This window comes from Leptidea sinapis, chromosome 9 (assembly GCF_905404315.1).
Source record: "Leptidea sinapis chromosome 9, ilLepSina1.1, whole genome shotgun sequence".
NCBI lineage: Eukaryota > Metazoa > Arthropoda > Insecta > Lepidoptera > Pieridae > Leptidea > Leptidea sinapis.
This window is the reverse complement of record NC_066273.1, coordinates 8195870-8223548: the sequence shown is the minus strand read 5'-3', so window position 1 is coordinate 8223548 and position 27679 is coordinate 8195870. Positions and strand designations below refer to the sequence as shown.

At 38.5% G+C, this 27679-nt stretch overlaps 2 long non-coding RNA genes across 2 annotated transcripts; one reads left to right on the top strand and one right to left on the bottom strand.

Annotated features, from left to right (window-relative positions):
- Positions 1-307: 307 nt before the first annotated feature.
- Positions 308-4181, top strand: LOC126966036 (uncharacterized). Its single transcript, XR_007729642.1, has 4 exons — positions 308-450; positions 1143-1259; positions 2688-2854; positions 4086-4181. It is a non-coding gene; the product is annotated as an uncharacterized LOC126966036 (long non-coding RNA).
- Positions 4182-20372: 16191 nt separating this feature from the next.
- Positions 20373-27316, bottom strand: LOC126966038 (uncharacterized). Its single transcript, XR_007729644.1, has 3 exons — positions 27181-27316; positions 22026-22271; positions 20373-20612 (listed from the first exon to the last, which is right to left on the bottom strand). It is a non-coding gene; the product is annotated as an uncharacterized LOC126966038 (long non-coding RNA).
- Positions 27317-27679: the final 363 nt, after the last annotated feature.

Here is a 27679-nt window from a genome sequence, read left to right as displayed (position 1 = left end):
TTTTTTAAACGTAGTTTTGTTTTTATATTTTTGTTTTTGTAAGTGCTTGAAGTACTTCAAAAAGTGTTTAAAACAGCTCAATCAAACAGCAGCCAGGTGTTCAAATCCGACAACATATTGTTGAGATGGGCTAAGAGGATCACCTAACCTTAACCTAGTTCGTTCACAGCTGTGATTAATTCAGTTAATTTATTAAATACCACATCATGCATGTACCACTGTTAATTACTAGTATGTGATATAACAATACTATTGTAGTATTGTGCAGAAAACTAATCTGCAAATGCAAATGAGTTATATTTTAATATCACAGGTGGCTATATAAAGTCAATCCGATCAGAACACATATAAATTCATTACAACTTACAACTTCAGCATCGGCAAGTTAATCATTGTATCGACTGCAACATGGCTGTCAAAAATATCTCTTTATGTATATTTACTATCTTGGTAAGATTCTTTGTCTTCTTTGGTATTAGATCTATATTATTATTTTTATATTATTAATTATTATAAACTTATATTAATAACATTAGCTAGGGTAATCGAATTACGAACATGGTACGTACAAATATTTTGTTATTCTTTATTAATAGTGATCGAAATGATCAACGGCCGTTCCCAATATACTATCTACAGATAGAGATAAATTACTACGTACTACTGTCAGTAATTAGCTGTTAGTAATCGGAAGCTGTCCCAATATACCCGATAAGTCATACTTATCGCCTTATATTGGGTCGCGTGAATTGCAATTCCCATACAAACTTCGCTGGTAAGCTATACGTCGTCCCATTGACAGACACCGTGTACGGATAAGGTGAGTTACCGTCGATGAGTTTATTGGGACAAAATAAAAGTCACCGATAGTTACGATTTTTATCTCGTCACCTTGAGACATGAGAACATCTCATGTATCAAGGTGACGAGCGCAATTGTTGTGCTGCTCAGAATTTTACTGGTTTTTCAAGAATCCTGACTGGCATTGCATTGTAATGGGCAGGGCGTATCAATTACCATCAGCTGAACGTCCTGCTCGTCTCATCCCTTATTTTCATACGAAAAAACCAAAAGGAACTACTAGAACCGCCATTATTATCCAAATTGTAATTACGAATAAATGAACATTCAATATTTTACAGATATTATTCAACGTTATATTTGCCCAAGAAGCTGAAGAGGACAATGGAGATAAAACTCGCATGTCTCTTTCCATTCCATGGCTTCCCAAAATAGCTGGTTGTGTCTTCAATGCCGAGGTAAACTTTCTGTTTATCCCTTTCGAACAAAAAGGCCAAATACAGATGTATTAAATTAATGAAAATTAGGAAAACTGTTGATCCTAAAGGCCATTCCTGAAACTTACCGCTAACTCCGTACCTCAACCCTTGAAATTGTACGTAAGAATCTTTAAGTTTCTATTCCGAAAAATAACTTTTTTCGGTTGTGTTTCGTCAACGATAACTCACGATTCGTTATCATTATCTATCTATCCTTAGTTTAACTTACGGATACATTGCTGTCACCGTTGAATGATAAGATCTTAACTATCCATACTTATGCAAATTATTTAAGTTTTCTTTAGTGTTAATTCCGCCAATATTTGTCCCCAAAACAATTCGACACGTGTTTCGCCTCTAACGAGACTGATTTTGGCGAGACAACACGTCCTGAGGATGCCTCGTGTAGAGGCGAAACACGTGTCGAATTGTTTTGGAGACAAATATTGGCGGAATTAACACTAAAGAAAACTTAAATAATTTGTATAATTATGGATTTCCGCAAAGTAACGCCTAATTCAATTTTTTTTTTTATCCATACTTATGTCCAATATAGTTATAGTCCAATGCTATCTGTCAATAGGTTATTGAAATGTAAGTAAGCGTAAAAGGATAGATTTGTCTACGTCTCGTAACGTTAGTTAAACTAAGGATAGATAGGTTATTGAAGACGGTCGTTAATCGGCTCGGTGGTGAACGACGATCGATTTGATGTTAAGAGCTGAAGAGTTTTTGGAATCGGTCGGTAAATTTGTTTAAATATTATTCCAAACAAACCACATATAAGAAAATTATAACGTAGTTTTTTTGAGATTTTTTATAATGTACCGGTTGCAATTGTATTTAAAATCTACGTTTGGTCAGGCCGTTTCGAATGGCATCAACCGTGATGAAATCGGTAATTCCAAAGCCAATAAAAAGTTATGAGAGCTTTACATACATCCATATACACACACAAACACATACATACAGAAAACATGATATGATGCGTAGAATTGATTTTCCTTTCTCGCTTTGGTATATTTGTTTTACGTCGAGTTTTTATGAATTTATAATTATTTTTTAATGTTTTGCCTATATAATATAAAATCACTGTTAGCCAATGTTTTGTACTTTATTATCTATCTAATATGAGATGTGCTGTAGACTTTATGAAATAAATAAATCTGCCAATCTGTCAATGATTTCAAACAAGATCAGAAAATCAAGTGAGTCACTTTTTTTCCTAGTGACTTTTGCTAAGCTGGTAATGGTTGTCGAGAATATTCTATCAATTCAACGTTCAATGACTGTGATCCACTTGAATTCTATCCAATACACTCGACATTATTCGCATATTTAACTCGTTAAATATTTCAATATATCAATATTGTACGAATAAATTCTATTGACGCAACTTTATTTTAGCCGGCTTCTACATGTGTGGGATGCGTAGCAGTCAGGTTTTGCCTTCCCAACAACATCAGCATAACTCATAACTGCGGTATTTTCAACCCATATTGTGATGAGGGCCAGTGCTCGTCATCTCCTAGTGCATCATGCAGTTCTTCCGGATCCGAGTAAATTATATCCAGGTACTACTTTCGTTTAATATAAGTCCAGCATACAATGCGAGGGTTATTGAAATTTGACTGCGAAAGAATTGAATCGACATTTCGATGCCTTTGCAAACTTAGTCAAGGTTTTGTCAGTTCATATAACATGTGTTCATTTAAAAAAAGCTTGTAACATCTCAAAAGCTGACAAAGTTCTTTTAATACCTCTACTAGCCTTCCGATATCGGCAGTGCCCCAGGGCACTAGATTTTCCAGATACACGAAAACTGAGAACGCCGTACGGCGGCGTTAGTTTATAAGATGGTTTATTTTGCATGGTCTTATAGCTTGTTTTACTAGCTTTCAGATACATTCACTCAAATCAAACTTATACACGTAAAATAATACGCATTGACAGAACGCTGCGCGAGCGCCCGAGTTAACCAGTGGGAGGCTCCTTTGCACAGGATGCCGGCTAGATTATGGGTACCACAACAGTAATGTGTAAACATTACTGTGTTTCGGTCTGATAGGCGCCGTAGCTAGTGGAATTACTGGCCAAATGAGACTTAACATCTGACGTCTCAAGGTGGCGAGCGCAATTGTAGTGCCGCTCAGAATGTTTGGATTTTTCAAGAATCCTGAGCGGCACTGCATTGTAATGGGCTGGGCGTATCAATTACCATCAGCTGAACGTGCTGCTCGTCTCGTCCTAAATTTTCATAAAAAAAAGAGTTTCCCGGAACGGAAAGGCTAGTTATCAATGATAATCATGATTCTCTATCTGAATGGTATGAGAGTAACTTTTAAATTTGAATTTATAGGAGGAAATTTATCAACTTGAAAACAACATACCAATAATTAAAAATATCCACTGCCTACAAAATTATGGGGCTTGTCCCAAGTTACATAATGATAAAAATTACAAATTCCAATACTTACCCAAGTGCCTAATGATTACATCTTTTCAAGTTATCTAATATGTTTTTTACGTTTTTGTTATAAAGGTCTTCAACATTCCCCCTAGCTTGGCACTTTATACTATGTAGCTAAAAATTATCTTTTGTGACTTGTGTTTTTCGCACATAATTGAAGCATTTGAGTATGTAAATATTATTTTAATTGTTTTTCTTATATTATGTTTAAATTTTTTGGTGGAATTAATTAAATAGATATGATATCTGTTTACATAACATAGTTTTTTGCTACATAACTTTTCTCATTCTGTTCGCTTTTATTTTTTCATTTAGCAGTTTTTTTTTGATTACAGGTTGTACGAAGAAGTAGCTATGTCGACATATCTGAGAGTCTTTTTATTGCAAATTTAAATTCTATGTCGTGAAAATAAAATATCGTATAATTATTATTTGGAGTTTTATTATGACTGTATTTATATATTACATATGTATATTATGTATTTTTGTTCTTAATGAAACTCCCGTTTTGTACTGAGAAATCCAAACATTTTTTATAAGTTAAAATAAATTTATTTACAAAATCATAGAATTATGGTATTTACAATAGACATCAAATCAAAATCACTTTATGCATGCAGGTCATGGAAATGACACTTATGAATGTCAAAAAAAAATATTTTTCATTATTGAATTTACCGCCACTTCATAAAGGGTTGAGCTTATGAGAAGAAGTCGCAAGAAACTCATTGCCACACTTTTAAATCAACATTTACATTTTAATCGTTTTACAATTCATTTCAATTACAATATATGTAAAGTTATTATATTATGGTTTATTCAAACAAAACAAATCTTATAACTATATATAAAAAAAAAACCCAATGAAATAGGAAGACGACATATGGTTAAAGAACTTTATTCTCATTAAGAACAGAACATATTCACTTACATGAGAAAACAATATAAACATTAGGTATCTTATTCGTAGTACTGCGAGTATATACAAAACAAAGTGGGTAGAAATGAAAAAACCGCGTAAACATTATGATCAACACATGCATTAAGAGCTACTAGATACGGCATGGCACGTCGGGGTAAGGATATTTTGATATATTTTTTTTTTATATATATATATATATTTTTTTTAATGACACTAATTACGTGTATGTATTTTATGTTAATTAAAGCATTTAAAGTAGATATGTATAGAAAATATATATGAATATTTCGGTAAGTTTTTAATTTATTTTTATAGTTGCGTATGTTATTAGTATTAAATTATAATGTTGTTAGTAGTATTATAGTATTGTACACATATTAATTAATAATATATGTAGGTTTACATCTAATATAGTGGAATATAGGATTATTATTCATTATTTTGATAATTGTTTAATATGTAATGTTTCAGGAGTTTTTTATAGGTTTGTAAAGATTGTGTATTTTTTATGTCACTGGGGAGCTTATTATATAATTGTACGCCTTCGTACATAATATTTTTCTTACCGTAATTAGTTCTTGGTGCTCGACATATTAAATTATTAGCATTTCTTAAAATAATTTTTTGAACTTGTACTTTTTTAGTGAAACTTATTTGTGTATGTATATTTTTCGTTAAAATTTTTCTTACTAATAAACAAGTATTATAAATATATGTTTGAGTAACATTAAGTAATTTTATTTTTTTGTAAAGTTTTTCAGTTGGCGTTAAATAATTATAATTAAATAGTACCTTTATCAATTTATTTTGGGCTCTTTGCACTATATTTAAATTGGTTTTAGCTGCCGAGCCCCAGAGTTCTAACATATAATCAATGTGAGGCTTAACAAGTGTGTTATAGATAAGGTAACGCACTTTTTGTGGAAGACATCGTCTTATACTCCGTAATAGTCCAGTGAGAGAGGCAAGCTTGTTTCTGACTTTGTCAATATGTGGTTTCCAAGTAAGGTTACAATCAAGAATGAGTCCTAGATATTTTTCCTTATCACTCCTTTTTATTTCTACATTATTTATCTTAAGAGGTTGATAGTTAGGGATTTTTTTATTTTTGGATTTAAATATAATGTAGTTTGTTTTTAAGGTATTTATAGTAAGTAAATTATATTGAAACCATTTATTGAGTAAAATCAAATCATTTTGTGCATCTGTAATAATTGTGTGTATTGACCTGCCATAGTAAAATAAACATGTATCGTCAGCGTATAAAGTTATGTTTCCTGTTAAACCTATTTCATTTATGCTATTAATATAGATCAGAAATAGCATTGGACCTAATATTGATCCTTGAGGAACGCCAAAATTAACAGGTTTCGGCTTACTCTTATATTCTCCGATTTTCACTTTCTGACTACGGTTTGACAAATAGGATCTAAGCATGCTATGTGCATAGCCCGTTATTCCTAGATTTGCTAGTTTTTCCAAGAGTATTTCATGACTTACAGTGTCAAACGCCTTTTTTAGGTCTATAAATATCCCTAGAGCTATTTTCTTTTGGTCTATATTTACTTTTAGTTTTGTTAAAAGGTCTATTGTAGCTGATTGTGTATTTGATTTTTTCCGAAAGCCATATTGATTGTGTGATATAATATTGTTAGAGTTTAGGTATATTTCTAAGCGATTATATATAATTTTTTCAAAAATTTTTGAGATAATAGGGAGAACAGATATCGGGCGGTAGTTGCCTGGATCACTTTTACTGCCTGACTTAAAAATGGGAGTAACTTTGGCAAGTTTTAAACTGTCGGGGAAAATGCCTCGTTTGAGACATTTATTTATACAGTTTGTGAGATCGGAGATGATTAATGTCTTGATGCATTTGATAACTTTAGTGTTTATGCCATCAATGCCAGCAGCCGTATTACTATTAAGATTGTCTACTATCTTGCTGACTTCATCGGTAGATGTGATTGATAATTGAGAAAGTTGTGTCGACACTGTCTTAGTACCAATAAACACATTAGACTTATGGTATGTAGAAGATATTGCATTAGCCAGAGTCTCACCAATAGTAGAAAAGAAATAATTAAAATATTCACAAATTTCGACTGGATCACAAATAGAATCTTCTTCGGTTTCTAGCTTAGCTGGAGCAGTTACATCCTTCGGTTTTTTGCAGCATAGGGTATTTATTAGGGACCACATTTTTGAAGGCTTATTTTGACAATTTCTAAAAGATTTACAATAATATTTAGTTTTACAGTCTTGTATGATTTTCGCCACATTTTTTTTCTCTGTCATAAACTCTTGACCTATTTTAGTATCATGAGGATTTTTTCTATATTTTAGCCAAAGTGCATTTCTTCTATCTATACCCTCTATGATATTTTTATTTATCCAATCTTGTTTAACTGTGTTGCATATCTTTTTTTTGTTTATTCTACTCTGATTTATGCTTTTTATTATGTTCTCTTCTAAAATACAATATTCTGATTGTTTACTATCCTTGGTGCAGCTTTCAATGTTTTTATAGAGTATTTGATAGTCAATCGCTTGATATGTAAGTGTCTTCAAGGGTTCTGGTTTATAGTTGTGAATTTCAAAATAAATTTGTTTATGGTCTGACATACTAGATTCTATTATTGCCAAGTGGAATTTATTCTGTTTTAAATTTGAGCAAACGTGATCTAAAATAGTTTCAGTTTTATCAGTTTCACGGGTACAATAGTCTTGGTGAATTTTATTTATTATTTCAAAGCCACTTTCTTTTACTGTAAGTTTGTAATTCTGAACAGTTTTGTCGGTGCTTAGTAGGTCATAATTAAAATCTCCAAGTATTAAAGCCCTTTTCCTTTTTTCCAGCTGCGTTGAGTAAAAGTCTAAGAAATCTGTGTGGTTAGTACGTCCGGGTTTATATATTGCACCTACATCTAAGCAAAATTTGCTTATATGAATCCAAAGGTAATGATTTTCATCAACAGAGTGTTTTTCAATAAAATTATGTTTGAGACTGTTATGGGCAAAAATTGAGACACCACCACCCCTGACCTCTTGTCTGTAGTTGTAGTAATGAGTATAACCTAGAAGCTGAATTCTATTTGCCTCATCCTCTGAGTTGATCCAGTTGACATGAGGAGAATAACAGATGCATTATAGACTCGTGTTGAACAAGACAGGGCAGAACTGATTCCTTTTTGAGGAGGCCTTTGTCGGAAGACAAGAGAAAGACTAAACTAACCACGATATACCAATATTTATATAAAAGAATATTTTATTTTCATATTTAAAAGCAAATTAAGTACACAAATAAAATCGTTTATTTACATAATTCTGGCAGGCAGGAAACTATACACTCTCCTGGTTAGCTGAAAAGTTTCCCTTTAATTATAAGATATTGTGATAGTTGTGTTGTGTTCCTTTATGCTGAAATTTGTAACATAGTTACAAGTAAGGTAGAAATATCAATAAATTTTGTTGTCCAACGTTCATAAAAAATTGTTCATATTAAATTAAAAATAAAATAACACTAGGGTACTCTCGTGTGTCTATCCTTTGGGATGTAGATGGAATAGTAATTTATCCCTACTAATATTATAAATGTCAATGTAAGTTTGTTTGTTACGCTTTTACGCCGGAGCTACCTACTGCACCGATTTTGATGTAATTTGGTACAGCGATAGACGTAGGTAAGGACATGTCACATTTTATCCCAGAAAAATCCATGGATTCCGCGGTATAAGTGATAAACTGAAAGTCACGGCGACTATCAATAGTAGGTATAATCTGCAATAGCAATCTTCCACGAAATAAGATTCATTATTATATGAATCTTTGTTGGGAAAGGGAGTGAAAAACGGAACCGGAACTGGAATAAGACACGAGTTAATCTTGAATAAAAAACAATATTATAATTTTTTTTTAAATTCTATTTACGCGGACGAAGTCGCTTGTAATATAATAAAAGCTTTTATATGTGTACTAAATTTGCTTTTAAATATGAAACAGAATTATACATTGAAATAAATATTATTATGGTCGTTAGTTTAGTCTTTCTCTTGTCTTCCGACAAAGGCCTCCTCAAAAGGGAATCAGTTCTGTCCTGTCTTGTTTTTTTTTTTCAATATAAGGGACGAGACGAGTAGGACGTTCAGTTGATGGGAATTGATGCGCCCTTTCTATTACAATGCAGTGCCGCTCAGGATTCTTGAAAAACCCCAAAAATTCTGAGCGGCACTACAACTGTGCTCGTCACCTTGAGACATAAGATGTTAAGTCTCATTTGCCCAGTAATTTCACTAGCTACGGTGGCCTTCAGACCGAAACACAGTAATGCTTACACATTACTGCTTCACGGCAGAAAAAGGAGCCGTCGTGGTACCCATAATCTAGCCGGCTTCCTGTGCAAAGGAGCCTCCTACTGTTCAGCACGAGTCTATAATGCATTTGTTATTATCCTCATGTCGTCTTCCTATTTCATTCGGTTAATAGTAGATATGCTAATTTTATTACTAAATCGATCAAATATATCAAACCGTATATTGGTCAAGTAAAGTATATCTTTATTTGTAGCAAACAGATACAGGGAAACATTTGCAAAATATAACAACGAATAACATAAACAAAATTTGAAAAAAATATAATAATGTTGCGTAGCAACCCTTCGAAGTATATGACGACAGTTGTAAAACTCCAAGACATTGTTAATTTCAACAGCTCCGTCAGCAATACTCGTAGCTCAGCGGAAAAGTGTTTACTTTAGACGCTGTAGACCCGGGTTCGATACACCTACCAGTGTATGGATTTTTTTGGGTTTTGTAAAGTTAAAGGAAATTTCTAGTAAGTTCAGGATCAAATCGAACAGAAAAAAAGGGATGGAAAATGTGTAAGCAGGATAAAAATAGTTAAAAGAATTTTCTAGTACAATTTAAATTAAAGATGGAATGGGAGAATCATTTTGAAAATAGAACGGATCCGGGGGTATATAAGCCGTACTAAGCGTGGCCTACGGCAGTTCTAGTTCTGACTCGAAAGTGTAAAGAAGAAGAAAAGAAGAAGTAGTGAAAAGTGGAAGTGTTCTAAGAAGAAGAAGACAGAAGAGAAGTAGTGTTCGGTGCAGTGTGACGCGTTGAAGGTACCGCCGCCCACAAGAGGAACAGCGGCAGACCGGCGAAGTGCAAGTTCAGAAAAAAGTGAACGCAAATAAAGACTCGTTCCTATAAGCGGAGTATTATTTCCAATCCCTGACCCACTCCCGTGTCAATTGGTGTCAGAAGTGGGATTGGAAAGATGCCATTAGTGCCCAGGAACGAGAAGGGAGTGACCACGCGAGTGGGAGCAGCTTCAGTGGCAGAGGACGAGTCAGAAGCATCCGGTTCTGGACTCAGTGCGACCGTGTCAGCACCGCAGGCTCCTGCCGTAGACATCAGCGCGCTCATGCAGCAGATGGCCGCCATGATGCAAGTGCAAGCGCGCCGACAGGAGGAGCAGCTGCGGGCCTTGCAAGAGGAACAAGTGCGCCGACAGGAGGAGCAGCTGCGGGTCCTGCAAGAGGAGCAAGCGCGCCAACAGGAGGAACAAGCACGCCGACAGGAGGAGCAGCTGCGAGGCCTGCATGAAGGCCTCTCCAAAGACATTTTATCCGTTGTGCAGAAAAACTCCACCCGTATTGACGCTGTGGAAAAAGAGATCGCCCGGATTGATAGTGTGGAAAAGAAGATGGACAAAGTTGAAGAGAACTTTCAACGGAAGATGGGAGAGATGGAAGTTACCATTAATCAGCTCAGTGGGAGGGTCGCGTGTCCTTCAGTCAACACAGGAGTTTCCTGCGGAACCACATCGAGCAGAAATTTAAAAGTTCCTCCCTACGATGGCAAGTCTTCCTGGGCTGCCTTTAAGCTACAATTGGAGACGGTCAGAAGAGCCTGCGGTTGGAGTGACCAAGAAGCGCACTCTGCCCTCACACTAGCGCTCCGTGACGAAGCACTCTCCGTATTGGAAGCACTCGGCGCTGGGAAGCAGGAAGTGACATACACAGAACTTCTTGACGCGTTGGAGGCACGTTATGGCGATAAACACCTTGAGCATGTGTATCGGGCGCAACTTAAGGACCGCAGTCAAAGGGCCAACGAAACTCTGCAGCAGTGGTCCGTGGAAGCTGAGAAGCTAGTGCGTAAAGCATATCAGTCGTCACCAGCTGCAATAGAAGAAATGTTGCTCCAAGTGTTCATCGATGGAATACGGGACGCCGAAGTAAGAGCAGCCGTACGATTGAGTCATCATACTAGTTTAAAGGAAGCGGTGGCACATGCGTTGGAAGTGGAAGCGGTTCGCCACGATTCTCGGGCGTTGAGACTCCGCGAAATTTTACCAGCAGATTCCAGCCGAATGCGAGAATACAACCCGGTATGCTACGGCTGTTGGAAGCGAGGACACCTCAGGAGCACTTGCCCCAGACGTGAGCGCACAACGCAAGGTAGGGAGGATGCGACAATCTCAACGTCACCGCTGGAGCAACAGGAAAAGGCCAGAGCAGCGGGGTGGGCACTGGCCGGTAAAAGGAAAGCCCCAAGGATCTTCGTGAAGCAAGCATGTGACGGAAACACTTTGGTTATAGAAGGAATGATAAATGGAAAATCTTGCCGTTTCACTTTGGATACGGGAGCCTCACGTACAGTCGTTAACCAAAGGAGACTATAGAGCATCGGAAGACGATATATGCGAGAAAATGTAAACTTAACACTGACAACAGCTACAGGCCAGCGCATACCAGTCCGGGGAGAGAAGGTCGTGGCCATGAAACTCGGGGATACGTTGTACTGGCAAAAAGTGGTAATAGCGGATATCACAGATGACTGCATCATTGGGTTGGATTTTCTTCGAAATCATCAGTGTACCATTGACATGAAACATGGTATATTGAAGCATGGAGGTGAAGAAATTCCAATAAAAGGTGGAACTGTTGGGAAAGTGTTGTGCTTAAGAGACACTACTTTAAATCCGAGATCGCAGACCCTAGTCCCGGTAGTCCTGCCAAGGGATGACAGAGGAAGACCTTGTAAATGCGCTATAATAGAAAGAGAGACATCGGACACGACATGGATCCCAGCCAGGACTGTTGTGGGTAACTCTCAGATTGCGATGGTTCCCGTGTTTAATCCTCATGAGAACAAGCAAATCATTAGGAAGGGAACAGTGATCGGAGCTTGTGAGGAGATAGCTTGGTTAAGAAAGTGTGAAGAAGGGAGGAAGACCGTAGCTGCAAACGAGGATGTAAACATACAGACACTTCTGGATGGCTGTAAGGACAATCTTACCAAGCTACAGTTAATAAAAGCGAGAAATTTCCTGCTACGCTACTCCGGGATTTTCTCAAAGAACGACGGGGACATCGGAAGAACTGGTTTGGTGAAACACAAGATCGACACAGGAGACACTGTTCCGATACGGCAAAGACCAAGACGTATTCCGTTTGCACGCGAACAAGAAGTGGAAGAGATGATTCGGGATATGAAAGAAAATGGTGTGATAGAACCGTCGTCGAGTCCATGGTGTTCTCCAGTGGTTCTGGTGAAGAAGAAGGATGGATCAACTAGATTTTGTGTGGACTATCGGCGTCTGAATGATGTTACTAAGAAGGACAGTTATCCATTGCCAAGAATCGATGACACCTTAGATTCACTTTGTGGCATGACGTGGTTCTCTACTCTGGATTTGAAAAGTGGCTACTGGCAAGTTGATCTGGACCCCAAAGACAAGGAGAAGACGGCTTTTTCAATCGGAAAAGGATTATGGCAGTTCAAAACAATGCCCTTCGGACTATGCAACGCCCCAGCTACTTTCGAAAGGTTGATGGAGTATGTGCTGGCAGGTATGTTGGGAGAAACCTGCCTTGTCTACTTGGATGACATAATCATTATGGGACGAAGTTTTGAAGATCATCTTAAGAAGCTCGAAAAAGGCTTCGCAAAACTGCAGGGTGCCAACTTGAAGTTGAGTCGAAAGAAATGTTCCTTCTTTCAACGTCAGGTGAATTACTTGGGGCACGTTATCTCGGAGCAAGGCGTTGCGACGGATCCTGCCAAGATAAGTGCTGTCAAAGACTGGCTGACGCCGACAGAAAAGACACATGTGAGAGCATTTCTAGGACTATGCTCTTATTATCGACGCTTTGTGAAAGGGTTTTCCGATGTTGCTAAGCCCTTACATCGACTGACGGAGGAGAAAAGAGCCTTTTTCTGGGATGAAGACTGCGAACAAGCTTTCTTAGAGTTAAAGAAACGACTATGTGAATCACCTATCCTCGGATATCCTGACACGGAGGGAAGATTCATAGTAGATACTGATGCTAGCAATTCTGGAATTGGTGGAGTGTTATCTCAGAAGAGGGGAGATCAAGAAGTTGTAATTGCATACTTTAGCAAATCTTTATCGAAGCCGGAGAGAAACTACTGTGTAACTCGTAGGGAGTTACTTGCCGTGGTGAAGACATTACAACATTTTAAAAAGTACTTGTTGGGTCGCAAATTCCTCGTAAGGACTGATCATGCCGCCTTGAAGTGGTTACTAGAATTCAAGAATCCGGAAGGACAAGTGGCCAGATGGATTGAGCAACTTCAAGAGTATGACTTTGAAATCGAACATCGAGGAGGAAAAACTCATGGAAACGCAGATGCTTTATCTAGAAGACCTTGTCCGACGGAATGCAAACATTGCATTCGTCAGGAGGAGAAAGAAAATCCAATAATCCGACTGATCAGAACAGATTCGATCGATGGGAACTGGAGCAACGATGCAATGAGGAGAGCTCAGGAAAATGATAAGGATCTTCAACCACTTTTACATTGGCTAGCAAGTGGATCACTTAAACCAAAATGGTCTGAAGTGGCTAGACACAGTACGGCTACCAAGAGTCTCTGGGCACAATGGAATAGTTTGGTGATGCATGACGGGTTGCTTTGCCGGAAATGGGAAACCCCGCAAGGAAAGGATTGCCATCTGCAACTGGTCGTTCCCAGGGAGAAGGTGAACGAGATCCTGAGAGCTTATCACGATGGTTCTTCAGGTGGACATTTGGGAATAAGAAGAACTTTCATAAAAATTAAAGAACGATTTTACTGGTTGCATTGCCGTGATGATGTGGTAGACTGGTGCCGTAAATGCAAGAGTTGTGCAGCTGTCAAAGGACCTCAAACCCGGAGCAGAGGAGCTATGAAGTTGTATAATGTTGGGGCTCCGTGGGAGAGAGTAGCTCTGGATATAGCCGGACCGTTTCCAGTCACCAAAGCTGGAAGCCGTTACATAATGGTGGTGATGGATTATTTCACGAAGTGGCCGGAAGCATTTGCTCTACCGAATCAAGAAGCAGTTACCGTTGCGACGAAGCTGGTGAATGAAGTTTTCTGCAGATTCGGTGTGCCTTTGGAGTTGCACAGTGACCAAGGGCGGATCTTCGAGTCACAAGTATTTCAAGAAGTTTGCAAGATCTTGGGAATCCATAAGACCAGAACTACGCCATATCATCCACAGTCGGACGGGATGGTGGAGAGGTTTAACCAAACATTGGAGCGACATCTGGCAAAAGTAGTGGACAGTCATCAGGATAACTGGGATGAGTACATTCCACTGTTTCTTATGTCGTATAGAAGCGCAATACACGAGACAACAACGGTGACTCCTGCGTACACCAATATTGGAAGGGAATTGAAATTGCCAGCTGATTTACTCTCAGGCTGTCCACCGGATACTCCGAAAAGTATAACAGAATATGTGGATGAGTTACGGAAAAAGATGGATGACATCTACGAGGAAATTAGAACAACTGGGCTTAAGGCAAGTGAACGGATGAAGACCCGCTACGATCGAAGAGCTAATATTCCTAGTTTTGAAGAGGGAACCCTGATTTGGTTACACAATCCTGTAAGGCGAAAGGGGAAGTCTCCGAAGCTCCAACCAAGTTGGGAGGGACCATATAAAGTAATCACAAGGATAAATGATGTGACTCTCAGGATCCAGCGTACCCCTCGAAGTCCCCCGAAAATCGTACATGTCGATCGGGTGGCTAAGTACTACGGAAGCAACGATGATCGGGACGATCATGTCTTGGGAGGGGGCAGTGTTGCGTAGCAACCCTTCGAAGTATATGACGACAGTTGTCAAACTTCAAGACATTGTTAATTTCAACAGCTCCGTCAGCAATACTCGTAGCTCAGCGGAAAAGTGTTTACTTTAGACGCTGTAGACCCGGGTTCGATACACCTACCAGTGTATGGATTTTTTTGGGTTTTGTAAAGTTAAAGGAAATTTCTAGTAAGTTCAGGATCAAATCGAACAGAAAAAAAGGGATGGAAAATGTGTAAGCAGGATAAAAATAGTTAAAAGAATTTTCTAGTACAATTTAAATTAAAGATGGAATGGGAGAATCATTTTGAAAATAGAACGGATCCGGGGGTATATAAGCCGTACTAAGCGTGGCCTACGGCAGTTCTAGTTCTGACTCGAAAGTGTAAAGAAGAAGAAAAGAAGAAGTAGTGAAAAGTGGAAGTGTTCTAAGAAGAAGAAGACAGAAGAGAAGTAGTGTTCGGTGCAGTGTGACGCGTTGAAGGTACCGCCGCCCACAAGAGGAACAGCGGCAGACCGGCGAAGTGCAAGTTCAGAAAAAAGTGAACGCAAATAAAGACTCGTTTCTATAAGCGGAGTATTATTTCCAATCCCTGACCCACTCCCGTGTCAATAATATATATATATAACTAGTGGACCCAACAGACGTTGTCCTGTCGGATATTTCGGACACACGTTTTAAATTTTAAAAATTGGTCCAGCCGTTAGGAGTCCGCTAAAATAAACATGAGCAGGATAATTATATTATATGGACGGAATTGAGAATCTAAACCAATCTCAAATTCACTGGAACACACAAACAAATCATCAAAATCGGTCAAGCCGTTTAGGAGGTAGTTCAATTATGAGTCTAAACCATCCTCGAATCCACCTGAAGACACACAGAAAGTTTCCTCAAAATCGGTCCAGCCGTCTAGGAGGAGTTCAGTGACATACACACGCACACAAGAAATATGTATATTAAGATATACATGCCTGATCAATATCTTATTTTTTTATGGAACAGGAGGACAAACGAGCGTACGGGTCACCTGGTGTTAAGTGATGACCACCGCCCACAATCTCTTGCATCACAAGAGGAATCACAGGAGCGTTGCTGACCTTTAAGAAAGGTTTACGCGCTTATTTTTAAGGTACCCATGTCGTATCGTCCCGGAAACACCGCACAAGGAAGCTCATTCCACAGCTTAGTAGTACGTTACGAACGGAGACTGCCACACATCCAGATGATATCCTAACTTGCGGCGTGTCGTGCGAAGGTGGAATTCGGCGGCAGGAATCAGGTTAAACAGCTCTTCGGAACACTCCCCGTGATAAATGCGGTTGAAGACACACAATTAAATCTAATATACATAAAGAACAATAAAAAAATAAAGTAAGGCTGATTCTAGATTGAACATAATAAGGGTGTAGTGTTTTGTTTTTAAGAACTGGATCAGAACCTACCTCGAGACTGTCTCTTGACGACATGTGTGAACGGAGTGACAGGTGAATCGACCCTTGTCATATCTGGTGTACCAACCGGTCCGGTCTTCGGGCCTGTTGAATACATTATACGTGTGAATGGTGTGAGTAAGGTGGTCAAAAGCTGTAGGGTGTATATGTATGCAGATGATACAATAAGACGTCTTATATACTCATATAGGGATATCGAAGAAAGATACATAGTGACCTAGATAATGTAGGTGAGTGGGCTCATGTTATTGGCACAATTAATAACAATGTTGTGACGGTTCTAGTTGAAATAAAGGAAGATATTCGTCATCAACGTATTAATAAATAAAAAAGAAATGGGGCCCGTCAAATAAGTTGCTGCCCAATCTTTGTAGTGGGAGAGTACTGCTCTGGCTTGTGGCCGATGGCTGCAGGCCCCAGATGAACCAGACGGAGACAAGCGTCTTCCTTGCAGTCTTGCAGGTGCCGATTGGAGGTACAACCACGGAGACTCAACTCTCCAAACAGGAGAGACAGGCCTGCTATAAGTGCAGCAAGGACAGGTTGTATGCGAAAGCTCAAACCCCCAATACACAGAGTTTAAATTATCCCACACACCTAATGTAACAGTTATGAGTCTTGACGTGCAACGCAGAGCTGCTCGAATCGTCGGGAACCCAGTGCTCTGTGAACGGCTAGATCACATGGCGTTGTGTAGAGACATCGCTTCATTTTGTGTCTTCTACCGCATTTAGCACAGGGAATATCCCGAAGAGTGGTATGACCTGATTCCTGCCGCTGAATTCCACCTTCGCACGACACGCCACAAAATAGGATATCATCCTCACCATTTGGATTTGTGGCGGTCCTTCACAGTGCAGTATTCAAGGAGCTTTCTTCCACGTACAACCAAGCTGTGGAATGAGCTTACTTGTGCGGTATATCCAGGACGATACGACATGGGTACCTCTAAAAAAGCGCGTATACAGGGGCGTGCATTGATTTTCTAGCAAGGTAGGCACTGTAGATAAAAGTATTGCAAACATATCGCAAAGAGATTGACGTTGTGATTTACTCTTGTCAATATTGTGGTTTTAAAATTAAGTAAGCAAAAACTAACTGGGTGAGTGTTCAATATAAATTTGATTCCCTTGTGCATTGTGTTGCAGGAGAATGTGGGCGGCGGTGATCACTTAACATAAGGTGACCCGTGACGTGAGGTACGGTAGTTTGTTCTACAATTCCATAAAAAAATATTTACTTTCTTTTTTTTAATCGGCTTTACCTACGATTCTTTGGTGTTGATACCGACTAGTTTCAGACCCTTCGGAAGTCGTTCACCAGTGTACATACATACATATAATCACGCCTCTTTCCCGTAGGGGTAGGCAGAGACCACTCCTTTCCACTTACTACGATACTTACATACTTGTTTCGCTTCGACCACTTTCATTATTCCTTTCATACATACTCTTCGGTTTAGGGTACTCTTGACCTGGCCTTTTTTCAAGACGTCCCTGATTTGATCTCAAGACGTCCGCCTAGGTCTACCCCTTCCAACACTTTCATTCACACTGGCCTTATACACTTTCTTCGTCAATCGTTCTTCATTCATTCTCTCGACATGTCCAAACCATCTCAGCATACCTTTCTCAATTTTTGTCACTCTATCTTCTTTCAGACCACAACATTTCCTTATCTCACTATTTCTTATCCTGTCGAGTGTAGTAAATACGCTGTCACATCCGGTTTAAAAAAAATATGGGAACTTATATTAAGGATTGGTCTCCGACTAGATACCGCACTACCTAAGAACAATAGCTTTTTTATATTACAGCAACTATTAGGTGCTTGTGTGCGTTGCATCTTGACACTCAATGGCATCTTTCAAATTTTGAACAGTCGCTTCGTGTTATTTTACATTAAAATTAAGAAAATACATAATACTTACTGATAATATGTGATCCCAGTGTCTTTCTTATTTGTTGGAGTATTATTTTTACAATTTCTTACGCAACCCGGTATTTAACTTTCAATAATTAGCAAACTGGCTCGAGTACGCCCACTTGGGCGTAGTATTAGATGCCGCACTTTTCAACTACGCCTGCGGTATCAAGTTGGAGCGCAGCGGAGACCAATCCTTAATCTGAGATGTAATGGGTATTTATTGGGATTAGAAACGGGCCTAACAAAATTAAATTTAAAAATATTATGTTAATAAAATATCTATTGGAAAGTATTTGTTGCTAAAATGTTTATTTCTTGTTACATAATAACCTATAGTTATTAAATAATATAGTGAGGCAGTACGATCCCCCAGTCAAACCGTCTAGACGGCTTTGGAGGACAAATATTTATCAAAATGTATATTATATTCTTAGTAAATAAATTATAAACATTAAAAAATAAATACCATATTGATAGGATTTGTGTAAAGACGATGAATGATGAACGTATGCTCATAATAATTATGTCACGTGTACGTGGAATAGAATTACTATGAACCAAAATAAAACAGTTTTTTACTAGTGGGAGGCTCCTTTGCATAGGATGCCCGCTAGATTATGGGTATCAGAACGGCACCTATTTCTATCGTGAAGCAGTAATGTGTAAGCATTACTGTGTTTCAGTCTGTATCAAGGTGACGAGCGTAGTTGTAGTGCCGCTCAGAATTTTTGGGGGTTTTCAAGAATCCTGAGCGGCACTGCATTGTAATGGGCAGGGCGTATCAATTACCATAAGCTTGACGTCCTGCTCGTCTCGTCCCGTATTTTCATTAAAAAAAAGTTTTTACATAAAAACAAAGTATCAAAACCAAATGATCAGACTATACAATCTTGATATTGTTTGTCATGTCAAAATTTTGTGTTTAATTCCTGGGACAGCTTTCATTAGCCAGACTCTGTTAACTTTTTTTCTAATGACAATAAGGGACAAGTATGTCACTAGTGTCATCGAGCCCTCACCACATGGTAATAAAAATTTATAATCACATCCCTAACGAAATTAAAACAAAGAGTAGCCTTCTCTATTTAAAAGAGTTCTTAAAAATTTTGTAGTTTCAAAATGCTTCTACGATTTACCCGAATTTTTAACCGACTTCAAAAAAGGAGTAGGTTCTCAATTCGTCGATATGTTATTTTTTTTATGTTTGTTACCTCAAAACTTTCGACTGGGTGAACCGATTTTGATAATTCTTTTTTTATTTGAAAGCTGGTGCTTTCCGTGTGGTCCCATTAAATGGTAATTTGTTTCAGATCTGACAATGGCATCCATGAGAAAACTATAAAAGTCTTAAATTTGCTATGCATACGTATAGCAAAGTGGATGATAAATTTACGAATAACTCAATATCGCGCCAACCGATTTCGATGATTCTTTTCTTATTGGAAAGGATATACTTTAAACATAGTTACGTGAGAGTTTGGTTAGGTTCTGATTACGGAATCCATGATAAAGAAACGGAACTCTTCAATTCTTAGGAGCAAATTAAGGATACTCGGCCGAATCTTTTTTATGGATATTTAAGTCATCTACCATAACATAGTTATCTATTGTTTTGGAATAGTGTTTTTGAAGTGGGTTGTTTTTTTGTTAATTTTTTTTTTAATTAGACTAAGTGTGAGTATTAGTTATTACGTAGAAATAAATAGTTATACTAATAAACATTGGATTATCTGTATTTTTAATATTGGTCTTCTTATGTATAAAATGTATAAAACTTATGTATTTTATACAAAACATTGATGTGCCAATCTAATGTACCACCCTTTTGTAAAAATGTGACCTTCAATAATATATTTTGATTTGAGACGAGCGTGACGTTCAGCTGGTGGTAATTGACACGCCTTACCCGTTACAAAGCAGTGCCGCTCAGGATTCTAGAAAAACCCAAAATTTCTGAGTGGCACTAGAATTGCGCTCATCACCTTGAGACATAAGATGTTAAGTCTCATTTGTCCAGTAATTTCACTAGCTACGGCGCCCTTCAGACTGAATCACAGTAATGCTTATACATTACAGTCCATAATCTAGCCGGCATCCTGTGCAATGGAGTCTGCTACTGGTGAAATAATGAGCTTCCAACTTTACATGTCAGTACTAAGAAAAATAAATTGAAGATTAAGGGACATTTCAATAGTTAAAATGTGTGTACATTCAAACAAAAAACTTTAATATCTACAACACCTATTTTTACAACAATTTTATAACATATACAATAATTCGATCGACTATAACATGAGATATATTAGTTCGTAGAATTGGTACAGGCTGATCCAGGTATGAAAGAGCAGTGTCCATTGTTGCAGTAGAATAAGCAAGGTCTAATGAGTCCAACGTTGCTTGGTAGACAGAGTAAAGCTTGTCTGCAGGTTGAACATGATGCCCCGGGCTGAAAATTGCATCATTAATAATTAAATTCTTATTAATTCCACATAATGTTTTCAGTTCACTGGTATGTGATAATTAAAATAATTACTGAATTGTTTAACCCCATTCTTATATTTTTTTTCTGTATCCTTAACTCATTTGTAACTGTAATTGTATCATAGGCGTGTGTAGTATTGTGTAACTTATATAGCTTGTAATTAGTTGTTAATTTCTATTACTTCTATTTTGTGGTTTTATCTGACCGTTGGTTACCTTTAAACTAAAAGTGTCGTATAAATTGTTGGAAACTTCACTGGTGAAAGTGTGAGTTTTAAGATTTGTTAATATTAAAGCATAATACTGTTTGTTTCCTATACATGAATAAATAAATAAATAAATAAATAAAAATATACTTTATATGTTTAAATAGTAATTTAAGCAACTGTTGTGTAATAAGGTGTATTAAAACAGAAATGTGAGAATAGTATCACAAGAGTGTTTTAATACTAATTATCAACAGTTGCATACAATACTATCTACACCCATAATATGAATCCTCTATAAAATATTCTGAAACAGTTATTTTACTGCTAACATTAAAAAAACCAGTCCTAGTAACCATAATATCATCCAAAGGAGTGTTGTAATGAAAACGGGTGATGTAATGATGTACTGAATTTTATTACAACACTCGTTTGGATGATGTAACGGTTATTAGGACATTGGGTGTTTTAATGTTGCCAATTAGCTACTGTTTCAGAATCTATAATAGAGGATTTAAAGCATGGGTGTACATAAACTATATTTACAATACTATGATTACATAAAATTAAAACTATAAGTACGGGGAAGCGTACCAAACATACTGGCAGCATTTCAACGTTGGAGAGCTAAGCTGATCCGTTGACCGAAACAGCTTCCAGGCCTTGGTTTACCAGTAGCCTTATTGAGGGGAGAAGATAGTACTTTGTACATTCTCCGCGCCTTTGGGCTCCATGGGCCGTTGATTGACATTGAGTTGGTTTATTGTTATTATAAAACTTCAAATAATAGCTAGTCACTAGAATGTGGGTGATCACAACCGACTACAATTACTACACTACTACCACAGTAGACATATGTTGGACAGGATGGAATATTTTTAAACAACATTTTTGTGAATGTTTTCTTGAAAATTAATTTTATTAATTTTCGTTGAAATAATTTATTTGGAACTTTGAATTGTGTTTTTAAACTTTGTCTGGTGAAGTTTCAATTCTACCACAGTCTTAAGAAATTCTTTCCTGCAGTCATCCCACGATTTCGATAATGTAGAACTTCCATATAAATGTTCGTCACCTATTTCATACACCTTCAAACCCTTTTCACGATAATAAAGGCTTGAAAGCGTAACAAAAAAACTTTCATTCACATTTCTAATATTAGCAGGGATTACCTGTGCAGTGTAATTACAGCTAATTAATCTCGAGGTAAAAAATCTGTCATGGTTTTCGTTCGACTCGTCGCTGTCTTCTTGTGCGCTCACATCTCGTGCGTGCCGTGACCCTTGACCGTTGAGGAATGGAATGTATTGACTTAATTGGCTGAAGTCAAAACCAAAAGGGTTGGGGGGGAATGATGGAAATGATAAATTTTCTTGGGTTTCATTTGACTTATCAGCGAATATAAAATCCACTAACACCTGAAAATTAAAATATTATTTATATAAATAAAATTCTGTTTTTTATGCATTTGTCAATAACATTTCATAACATAAAGAATTATTTCGTAAAATATGCCCCTGTTGTTATAATGAAATTTTTTCATAGCAGAACTGTCGAACCGTGCGTCAATAAATTCTCGTATTTAGTTTAGGAGTTCACTGGAATCAGAAATCAGGACACTAGATGGAGGGGACCAGTGGGAGGCTCAGGATGCCGGCTAGATTATGGATACCACAAGGGCGTCTAATGTGACGGCAGTAATGTGTATATACATGGAGCACACTAAAAGTTTAGCGCTTCTAGCTAATCGGAATTATTTGAATTTCGAATGTTATATTTATTGAAACGTTGCAACCTTCTTAGTAATAAAAAATCAATTGGCGGAAAATCATTTGTCAAAGCACCTTGCTTGAGCACCGTGAGGCAGTGGTTAGGTCGGGTTTCTTTACAAGACGAATTTTGTGAAGGACGGCCTTCAACTGCCGTCAACGAAATCATGACAACGCTTCTTCACACAGGGCCAACAAAATTAAGTCATTTTTAGCTTCGGAAAAGGTAGAACTCTTCAGCCATCTTGAACATAGCCCAGACCTAACAACCTGTGATTTCTGTATTTTCCCCAAAATCAAAGATTTGATGAGAGGTTTCACTTTTACCAATTCCGAAGAGGCAGTGATAGCGTTCAATACGCACGAAGAATGCTATTCTGCTATGAAACAATTTAACTCTGCCGTTGCCGGTCCCAAGCCCGGATGAGAAAAGAGGAGGGTTTGGTTGTAAGTGACAATGCAACTAGAAAACGTCAACGCCGAGTATTGGGCGGCGGCAAATAACCCATCTTTAGGCCAGCAGTGACCTTGAGGAATTAAATACCCTCAAAAAGACTGACATGGAAGGACGTGGGAACCCACCATGCTAATCTCCCAAGAAAATCATCTCATTATGCATATAGGAGGAAACGTGAATTGTTTGTTGGACGACCCGGCTGACGCCCGGCGCTACTCGGTTCCCGGGCCGAATAGTGTGAAATATGCTACCGAAGCTTCCGATGACGCGGACCACTGGGCCTCAGAAGGAAGAAATAATACTAGTGGAATTAAAATAACTGGAATTAGAGACTCATTACTTTCTCAACATCGTATTGGTACCTGGAATACCAGGGGTTTACTGCACCCAGGAAAATTAAGCATCGTGGATGAGGAAAGAGAACGCCTTAATATCTCGATTTTGGGTGTTAGCGAGACTCATCTTCGCGGGCAAGGCCATTTCAGGTCCACTTTGGGGAGCACTTTATACTTCTCGGGGAATGACAGTTGCAGTAAAAATGGAGTCGGCTTCCTGTTACCACCTAAAATGAACAAATATGTCCTCGGCTATAATCCGATATCTGACAGAATTATCACAATGAAGCTGAATACGAAACCATGTCTACTCAATATCGTACAGGTCTATGCTCCCACTTCGACAGCGTCCGATGAAGATATTGACGAATTCTACGGGACCCTAGAAAAAACGCTTGATGATATACCTGGCCGCCAAATAACTATCATCATCGGCGACTGGAATGCTAAGATTGGCAAAAGCGAACCTGGCACACACTCCTCGGGTATTGTTGGAAGGTATCGCCTGGGCATCAGGAACGAGCGTGGACAGAAATTGGCGGAGTTCTGTTTAGGAAGAAAACTCGCCATCATGAACACTCTCTACTAGCATCACCCAAGACGCCTCTATACCTGGAGATCTCCTGGGGAGCGATACAGAAACCAGATCGATTATATTATGATAAATACCCGCTGGAGGTCATCTGTCAAAAATGTAAAAACATTCCCTGGTGCTGATTGTGGCTCTGACCATGTGTTGTTGGTGGCTGTGTTTTCTCTGCGGTTAAAGGTGAACCATAAGTCCTCACGCCCCGTGACTAGATCCCTGAACCCGTCACAGCAACTATGCTTCCGGAACCTAACCGAGGAAAGACTGGCCGAGGCCCCACTGACTGATACCACTGACGTCAATTCACAATGGAAACATCTTAAAGCGATTATGAATGATTCCCTTAAGCAACTTGTCCCTAAAGGCAATAAAGATCATAAGAGGACGACATGGATCTCAGAGCACACATGGAATCTAATTCAGAGGAGGAAGGAGACCAAAATCAAAGGACTGCAGAACGCTGCCGTAGTGAAGGAAAGAAAAGCTGTCGCCTTGATAAAAACCACTTTATCACCAACATTTGCAGTGAAGTGGAATCGCATGCAAATAAGTTACAAACAGCAGACTTGTTTAAAAGAGTTTGTTTGTTAAGCAGGCAGTTCAAACCCAAATCATGGGTCATAGAGGACCCCGATGGTAGACCACTGATGGAACTTGACAGGATAGCAGAGAGATGGCGCTCATACTGTGAGCAGCTATACAAAAAGTCATCTCCAGTGGTTGACAGTCGCACAGACTGGGCGTCCCTAGAGTTGGAGCCAAACATTTTACGGTCCGAAATAACAGCCGCATTACAAAAACTTAAGTGTAAAAAAGCGCCAGGACCTGATCAGGTAACAGCTGAAGTTCTCAAAGCTTTGGGTGACTCGGGGGTTGACGCACTGCATAGTATTTGCAACAAGGTCTGGCAAGACGGCTTTTGGCCTGAAGAGTGGACACAATCAACAATATTACCACTGCACAAGAAGGGGTCCACCAGGAGTTGTGAAAACTACCGCACCCTCGCGCTAATATCACATGCCAGCAAAGTATTGCTTCATGTGATCAACGGCCGGATTCGATATCACCTCAATTGGCAGATCTCACAGGAGCAGGCTGGTTTCGTCAAGGGAAAAGGTACCAGAGAGCAAATCCTGAACGTGCGACAACTGGTGGAGAAATGCTACGAGTTTGACACCCCAATGGTAATGTGTTTTGTGGACTACAGCAAGGCTTTCGACTGCGTGGAATGGAATTGATTGTGGAGGGTACTTGGTGAGCTTGGCGTACCTAATCACCTAACAGCACTGATCCAGGCATTATATTATAACAGCCAAGGAATTGTGAAGGTTGACCAGGTGACTTTGGGCCCTTTTGGTTTTGAAAAGGGAGTTCGACAAGGTATACTTTCGCCGATCCTGTTCAACGTATACGGCGAGTACATCGTACGAAAGACCTGCGACGGCTGGAGTGGTGGAATCAACATTGGCGGGCATAAACTCACAAACTTACGCTATGCTGACGACATCACTCTGTTGGCGGCCATCGAAGCTAAATTGCATGAACTTCTTAGCAGGATGGGGAGCGTCAGCGCTGAGCTGGGTCTCGCTATAAACAGGTCTAAAACAAAGGTTATGGTTGTGGATCGGACTGGCAGGTTGGAGCTTACCGGAACACTACAATTAGAAATGGTCAACAGATTCAAATACCTGGGCTCTGAAATCTGCAGCGATGGTTCTTGCAAGGGAGAGATTCGTCGTAGGATCGGCATGGCAAAAGCCGCCATGTCACAATTAGAGAAAATATGGAAGAGTAGAACCATCAGCATAAAAACCAAGACCAATATTGTGCGTTCACTGGTGTTTTCCATTTTCATATATGGCGCTGAAACATGGACTTTAAAGAAAGCCAACCGAAAACGAATCGATGCCTTCGAAATGTGGTGCTGGAGAAGGATGTTGGGCATACCTTGGACAGCACACCGAACTAATGTGTCGATCCTGAAACAGCTGGGCATTGTGACTAGGCTCTCTACCATCTGCTTGCGTAGGGTCCTAGAATACTTCGGTCACAACGCCAGAAGGGATGAAGACAACCTGGTGAGACTGATGGTAACAGGGAAGGTGGAGGGAAGAAGACCAAGAGGAAGGAGCCCCATGCAATGGACCGATCAGATTCGTACTGCCCTTGAAACCACTGTCCACGACGCTTTACACTCTGCTTCCGACAGGGGCAGATGGCGGCAAATAATACGCAAAAAAGTACTCTGTCGAGATGATCACGACCCTCAGCACTGAGGAAACCGACGCGAGGAGGAGGACGCACGAAGAAAACATGCCTTCAGATCTGTGGACCTCCTGTTTTAAAAAATGGTTCGCTCGCATGAAAAATTGTATAAAATGTTATGGAGAGTATTTTAAAAAGCAATAAACATAATATTTTGGTTATAACATGTTGTTTTTTTAAGTTACGCAATACTTTTAATGTGACTTACGTATATTTAAATTTAAAATCAAAAGCAGTTCGATTTTTTTAAATGGTGTAGTACGACTAGCGAGCGCACTAATCCATACTCTCTCGTACGCCAGAAGAATCACAGGAGCATTGCCGACCTTCTAGGTGACCGTACACACAGTTAGCTTCTACAATTTGTATTATTTGATATTTTTGAAAGGAATATAAGGAAATATTATTTCAGGCATTGTATTGTACAAATCCATTGTAATAGAATATACGACATGGCAAAATTGTTTTGCAGCCATGCGCGAAATATCGGCCGAGAAAGAAGATTACTTATAACTAATTCTAGTAGGCTTCATATGATACATAATAGCTTTGAAGGGTAAATGTATACACTTTTATAATAAAGTCCTAGGCACTATTCAGGCATTATCTATAAATAAATTTAAATGTTTTTTTTTTTAAATGGTTCTGTCATAAATCGTACAGTAGTACTATAGATAGTACAGTAGTAGATATTCGGCATGGCAGTACAATATTGTATATTTTGTTAAAAAGAGCGCAAAAAAAAGAATGCTGGGAGAGTTTCTTGCGCCGCGGCCGCTGCATCTCTCTCAGAGCGCCGTTTGTTTCTGAAGCGGTAGTAGTATGTAGTATATTAGAAATGACATCTAAAATAATTATTTTTTGAGAAAATAAATGGCTTTTATGCCTTTAAAGATAGATTATTATACTTACAAATGCACAGAGGAAATAAAAATAAACCGCTCTAAGACCCATTGCCTTTAATTTCCACTTCTTAATCGTTTCAGAACAGAACTGTATCTTGCTGTGTGATCTAATTAACCAACCTTATATACTGACAGGGTAGAATTGAAATGGAAATTATTATGCAGTGCAGAGCTCTATTAAATTGTTTGGAAGAAGAATTATGAATAAGTTATTGTGAATTACGCAAATTGAATAATGCGAAAACACGATTCGTATAGAACTTGACGTATTCGACTAGGAAATGTTATTATGTTCAGATGTTTTGTTGTTTTCATAATAGATTAGTTAAAGATAGGTTTTGTTTTACAAAATATATAGTACGAGGTATATTAAAGTAAAAACTTCTTTAACATCGCTGCAACTTGAAAGTTGATGAAACGAAAAAGCGAGACAGTAAAAAGAGACAGACACATAAATTCATAAGATTTCGCGGGGGAAAATGAGATAGGAAAAATTATACCAGGCT